Source organism: Panthera tigris, chromosome D4 (assembly GCF_018350195.1).
Source record: "Panthera tigris isolate Pti1 chromosome D4, P.tigris_Pti1_mat1.1, whole genome shotgun sequence".
NCBI classification, from domain to species: Eukaryota; Metazoa; Chordata; class Mammalia; order Carnivora; family Felidae; genus Panthera; species Panthera tigris.
This window is the reverse complement of record NC_056672.1, coordinates 13,817,859-13,824,777: the sequence shown is the minus strand read 5'-3', so window position 1 is coordinate 13,824,777 and position 6,919 is coordinate 13,817,859. Positions and strand designations below refer to the sequence as shown.

Here is a 6,919-nt window from a genome sequence, read left to right as displayed (position 1 = left end):
TCTCTGTGGAGAATGTGATGGTGTAGTGAGCCCCTAGGTTGTATTTCGGGTGGTGAGTCATGTGCATAGTTGAAAAGCATTTATTTAATAGAGTGATAAGGTAATCTGATTGATTGCTATTGTCAGTTTCTTAGAGACCAAGATTATATTCTGAAGCATCCAGTAATTCCAGTGCTTTCCATGAAACAAAGTTTTATCTTAGCCCCCAAGTATGGAGTTGTGTCTTAAAATATAAAGATATTATGTAGGTAAAATAACTGCCATATGATGTTCAATGTACATTGCATGATTTTAAATAGCTCAGACTCCAAAATTATTGGGGCAAACAAAAATGAGTATTTATTGTTTTCTGTCAGTATCTTAGCAGTTCTTCATTTTCTTAACAGTAAGAGAATGTAAAATTACGCTGTCATTGTGGATTACCATAAAAAATGAATGATAGTATTTAGATATTCAAGTTTTCTGCACATAAAAAATCTCTTATTTTTAAAGTTATTTCAATTTTATTTTGACCAGAATTGGTTAAATGACTAGTTTGTGAATGGTTTTAACTTTAAAGTCATTTTTCTTTAATTTGACATGCTTTTAATGACTTCTTGATCATGTCACCCTTCTATGGAGCAGCAGAAAATTTAAAAATACGCTATATGGATAGAACCAACATTGCAAATGTGTCTTACAATACATTTTAGTTATTGTTGTTGATAGTGTTTGTATGTGTGATAAGATCTATCTTTGGTTATTCTGAGATTTTTTTTTCTATTTGTTATCTAAACTAAACTAGTTCATTTTGGCTAAGTTTTCCCCCCTGTGGCTAAAATGATATATCTAAAAATTAATTTTCATCTAGAATTGTTTTAATCCACAAATGTATTTGAGAACTCTTTAATTACTAGTTATTTGGGTTAAGTTTCAATCTTACTTTGATAGTTTTAAGGGGCTTGCTGCAGAGGGGGAAAGAGAAAGTGAATGTGAAGAGTCTTTTAATTAAATAATGTATAAAGGTTAAATATCAAACACTCGTGACTGTTATCATCATAATTCTAAATCTCAGCTGATCCTAGGTATTGATCTCTTCCTCCAATAAATGCTCACCTCCTGCGTGTATTTTTTCTTCCGTTGAACTGATTTTCATTTTCTTAGCCTCTGGGGATGTAGCTGCATAAAAGGTAGGTTTGAGGTAGGTTTTCATTTGGGATACATACCAGAATTTGGAATTGGAATTGGAAATACCAGAGGAATTCCCAACAGGTCCTGGTTAGGGTACATTCTCAAGGTGGTCTTGTCAAAGCACTGAGCGGTAGTGTTGGTTGGTTCTCTGATGAAAGGCAAGTATGCGTCTAACTGCGAGAGAAACTCTGGTTTTTAAGTGAGGTGTGTAGAATTTCTGGAAATGAAACTTTAAAAACAGTTTATTGTAGTCATTCAACAAAAAGCCGTTTTTGTTTATTTCCTGACCAAATTTGAGGAATGATTCACAGCCACTTAAAATTGGTGATTGGAATCTGGTTTGCCTGTTTGGAAGGGAGCTATGTTTTTCTTCTACCTTCTCCGTGAAATGCCCCCATTTTTCTTATTTTGGTGCCTAATGGTATAGATTTAGGTGTTCATTTCTTAATTTACATTAAAAAATAAAGCCATTCAATTTCTAAAATAGAGTTTAGCATATGTAAATTAATTTTATTAGAAATTTCACAAGGTCCATGGGAGTTGAAAAATTCATCAAGGTAATTGCTTCTTAAGTTCGTAGTAAAATACATGTCACTTTAGAGAAAAAAAATATTTTAAACATGGTATATGTTCATTGTAGATAGATCAGAAATATATAGAAGTACAAAAATTGTTCTTAAGGGGCACCTGGGTGGCTCAGTTGGTGGAGCATCTGACTTTGGCTCAGGTCATGATCTTGCGGTTCATGAGTTTGAGCCCCACACACGGCTCACTGCTGTCAGCCTGTTAGCACAGAGCCTGATTCAGATCCTGTGTCCCCCTCTGTCTGCCCCTTTACCACTTATGCTCTCCCCAAAATAAATATTTAAAAAAGTTTTTTTTAATACTCAGCTTCAGTAGGCAGAGAGAACTATTAAATGTGGTGTATTTATCAGTATAAAGATGCATATTTTTTAAAAAGTGGAATCATACTGTATACCAACTGCACCTGCCCTTTTCCATAAATATTATTTTCTAGCACTTGGCTGTTTTTAAGTAGCTACATTTTTTTTTTTTTTGCACGCAGTTCAGTTTCTGTTATTAAACTTGCATAATTGTCTTTTCTTCTTTTGAGTTTTTGGTCTTTGGGTACATCATGTATGAATATGGAACATAAGAATTAAAATCCTAAGGATAGAGCATTTACTAGGTACTTATTACCTAATCCTGAATAGCCTCATAGTTAAAACTTAAAACTTGTGATGACAAACTCATTGTTGTTAAACATAGAGCATTAGTTAGCTACATAATATTCTATTAAATGGATAAATCATAATTCTTTAATATATCCCTTCCTGACATTTAAGATTTAATTTTAGAATAAGAGGATATAACAAGATTTGCTTGGTACAATGCATTTTATATATTGAAAACACAGGTTCTTCCTTATTCCCCAAATATGGATGTTTTCACTCCTTCACAATAGAATGCTTCATTATGGCATGGATAAAGGACATTATTTCTGTACCTTCATTTTAATTTAAGCATTGCAAACACCAATTATTATAGCTAATATTGGCTAAGTGGGTTCTATAAAGATTCATTTTAAAAAGACTCAATAGGTCATTAATATATCAAGGGAACACCTTGTAAAGAGTCTCCCTTGCAAATCATTTAGAACACCTCTCTCTGATGGGTACCGTTGCACTTGTATATTTGTAAGCAAATAGAATATTGGCCTTATTAAAATTCTCAAGGTACTTGTGGTACTGCTATCTCTAATATAGTAATAGTAGTGTCAGCTGAGGTCTGTGGTTTTAGGTGGGCTACAAAATCAGTAGGGGGGTGATGGATTTGGAAAAACTAATTCTCAGTTACTAGCTTAAAATAGCATTTGGCTAGCAATTCCTACTTAATAGTTCCCTGCTTTATACTAAAATTCTTAGGAAGACATTCTGGAAGATGAATTCATAATCCTTCCAAAGACCAGGACTCATAGTCAAGCTGTTGCCATTATCTGGGAGAAATTTCACTGGACTAAAAAATATCAGTGACTCAAGGTTCAAGGTACCCAAGAAATGGGAAGAAATCCAATTATGCCTTTTCTTGTATTGGCCTTCTAATTCATGACCTCACGGTCTATACCAAACAGGGAGCTGAGTTTCTGTCTCTTTATTGGGTGCTGCTTTTGTGGAAGGCAAGCCAAAGCACTCTGTCTCTGTTTCTCCTAGATATTAGCACTTCTCTTTCTAAAACTGTCAGAGATGGCAGACCACGTAAAACAGCTGTGGAGAGAGGATGGCGGACCAACAGTGTTGATGAACTGTGCACCCCTGGGTAAATCTCTGCAGGTGGCGGGGAGCACAGGAGAAGCCTGCGAGCAGTGCACGTGGAGTTGAGGGTTGTCATGTACTCCATCCCTTCAGCCAGGGCTACCTGAGCCGGGCTGTGCAGTTTGCACTCGGCCCCAGGTGAACCGGGCAGATGGAGACTGTCTCAAAAAGGAACAGTGCCTTTTTGAAGTGTGCATGTGTGTGTGTGTGCATGTGTGTGTGTGTGTACATGGACTTCACACAAAGTCCTTGCATGTCCTGGTGGTCGCCTTGTCTTTAGAGCATCAGAAACCCAGACTGTGTAGGTAGGAAAAATATTCACCAAGGCCAGTAGAAGCACAGTGTAAATACTTCTGGACCCTGGAAACTGGGAGGTGAGCTGTGCAAATCAGTCTACTTCCTGGCAGCAAAATCTGAGAAGGGGATGTGACCAGTGCCCACCTGGACCACAACTGAGAAAGGGAAATTCTCAGTTCCTCTGTCTGTGTTAGAAAACACCTGACTGAACATTTTTCTACTGAGATTGAGTGCCGCATTGTTCAATAACAGATGACGTTAAAAAATACTAGAGGGAAAATAATCTGGCCATCCCCTATGTGGTGAGATTGTGGGGTTATGGATGATTATTATTTTACTTAAGAGTAAATAATATTTTAATAATCAGAAAAATGAAGGTCATCCTTAAATAGGAAGAAAAATCTGCTGAAGGTTTTATATTCATTTGTACTCTTAACAATATAATTGAGATCTTTCTTGCCTCTTTTTAAATTTACTTTTTTCTTCATTAGTGAAGGCACCTAATAGATATCAATAGTTCTGTTTTCCTTTTGAACTGAAGTCTCCAGTGATGGTCACCTTTTGGTTTACCACACACAGGTTGGTTAGGTATGGCGGTAAGAGGAGAAAGATTGCTTAGTCACCCAGATTTTCTCTCTTCCTGAGTAGTGATACCACAAGCCACACCTGAAATAACTCTTTTCATCTCAAAAATTCCCCTCCTTGCTCTGGTTAGAGAATGTCAGTGTACTGGGCAACCAAGGTTATGTGATCTGGCGGGCCAGATCCGATTAATGTTTTTAATTGTGATTTCAAGATGTAACACACCCAGGGAGATTTGTTCCAGATGGATGCAGTACAAAATGAAAAATAAAATAAAACCCCCTCCAAGCACAATATTGTTCTGAATACTTCTTTGAGGCATCAGCAGGTTTTAAATCATTGGAAGATGGGCCGAAGGCATTCTCGACATCATTGTGCCTTTCCTAGTTATTTGAAATAAGTTTTGGTTTTAAAGGCTTTTCTCTGTAGCTGTATCCTCTACCTGTCATTGGTGATCTGACCTATTAAGAAGAAGTAACAGAGAAAGGTGGATAATTCATAATGTGGATGATTATGTCTCTTAAGAGCATTTTATGTGACATACCCAATATTTTAGTGCATAAAAAGTTCTACATGTGTTTGTGTGTGTCAGTGCATACTTTAAAAGGTCAAAGATGCTACAAAAACTTTGTTTGGAAAATAATAAATGTTAAAAGTATATGGGCAAACCATTACATAAAAGCTAATGAAACAAATACATTTGACTGTTTTCTGTATATATACACAAGTTACTGGGATATTTAAAAATATCAAATAAAAGAGTTTAATTATGTAGTAATTCTGATAGTTATTAGATTCCTTATTTGTTACATATCCTATAAAGTAGAAATAAATAATTTAAATGGCTCTTAGAGTCTGCAAGCACAAACAAATTCGGGGGGAAGATATTTTCAAGAGTAAATTAATTTGGATTTAGGTCAGTGAAGATTTCACACACACACACACACACACACACACACACACACACACACACACATTGCTTGTACAAATTGATGAGTTTCATCTTGGTGCTTTTGGTTTCATAACTAGTTCTTATACTACACTTGATCTTAGCCAAAAGGCCGAGAAGCGATCATAACTAGTTCTTATAACTGATAACTAAAGTTTTGCCTATTAAGATTTGCTTCGTATCTAATGCAGTTTTAGTTTGTGGTTGTTGAGGACACTCACGATTTATCACCAGGGTATTTCAGTTGTGAAAACACAATAAAAAACCTAGTGTGGTTACTTCTCTTTGATTTTAGAATCATTTTCCCTTTCTCTTTGGATTTAGGTAGCCTTAGAAAAATAAAAACTTCCTTAAACTCTCTCTTACCATACAGAGGGAAAACGAATGCATCATAATCAGGGGCATTAGGTGTTTGAGGAATAAACCTCTGTTCAGGAAATCTGTTCCATGTTAAATCATCATCCAGAATGCAGAAAATTAATTGGGTTGAGTATGAATTAGGAGGTGTGGATTTTGTTCTATGTGATCAGATCATGGGGAAAAATTACACACACATACAAGATGAAAAGAAGGTTACTAAAGAATATGTTTAAAATAGGCACACCTCAGACAATTTAAAACAGGCCTCTTCATGGCTACCTTAAGCTCCACTTTTAGGTAAATCCATGAAGCAGTTTGCTATTAAATTCTTCCTACTGGAGATTCCATAATCTCTAAAACAAAAGGAATAATATAAACCCATTTCAAATGTTTAGGCCATGGTCACTACCATTGAGGCTTTGTTCCCAGTTTAGATTTCTTTTTTCTTAATGTTTATTTATTTATTTTTGAGAGAGAGAGAGAAAGAGAGAGAGTGAACATGAGTGGGGGATGGGCAGAGAGAGAGAATCTTAAACTGGCTCTGCACTCTCAACTCAGAGCCAGATGCAGGGCTCGATCCCATGAACTGTGAGATCATGACCTGAGTGGAAATCAAGAGTTGGTCACCCAACCGACTGAGCCACCCAGGCGCCCCCCAGTTTAGATTTTTTCTTTCTTTTTAATTTTTTTAATGTTTATTTATTTTTGAGAGAGAGACAGAGTGTGAGTGGGGGAGGGGCAGAGAGAGAGAGAGAGGGAGACACAGAATCCAATGCAGGCTCCAGGCTCTAGCTGTCAGCATAGAGCCCCCATGCTGGGCTGAAACTCACAAACTGTGAGATCATGACCTGAGCCAAAGTTGGATGCTTAACCAACTGACCCACCCAGGTGCCCCTAGATTTCTATATGAAGTTAAAATCACATTATTGTGACAAACAGCACAAGCATCTTTGGTTAAATAAACTGTAACTATTTGAGGTTAGTGGGAATAGTTACCTTCAGTTTTTAAAGCTAATCACATTAGGAGAATGATTTGTTGACAGCGTCTTGACTAAGTGTTGAGAGTTAGGAATCCTTGTGACCTGGGCATTGCCCTAGAGTTGTTTCAGTCACCAGATATACTCCTTACAGGCACAAGTGTGAGACTTGCTCTTTCTTTACCTCAAAGTTCCTGAGATTCTCTTTGAAAGCAAAATTTTCAGCTATGTAGCTATTCACAGAACAGATATTTGAAAGTGAGGATGATTCA

General features: G+C 36.5%; 1 pseudogene; it reads right to left on the bottom strand.

Moving 5' to 3' along the window:
• Positions 1-5,353: 5,353 nt before the first annotated feature.
• On the bottom strand, positions 5,354-5,434 carry LOC122233355 (annotated as a pseudogene).
• Positions 5,435-6,919: the final 1,485 nt, after the last annotated feature.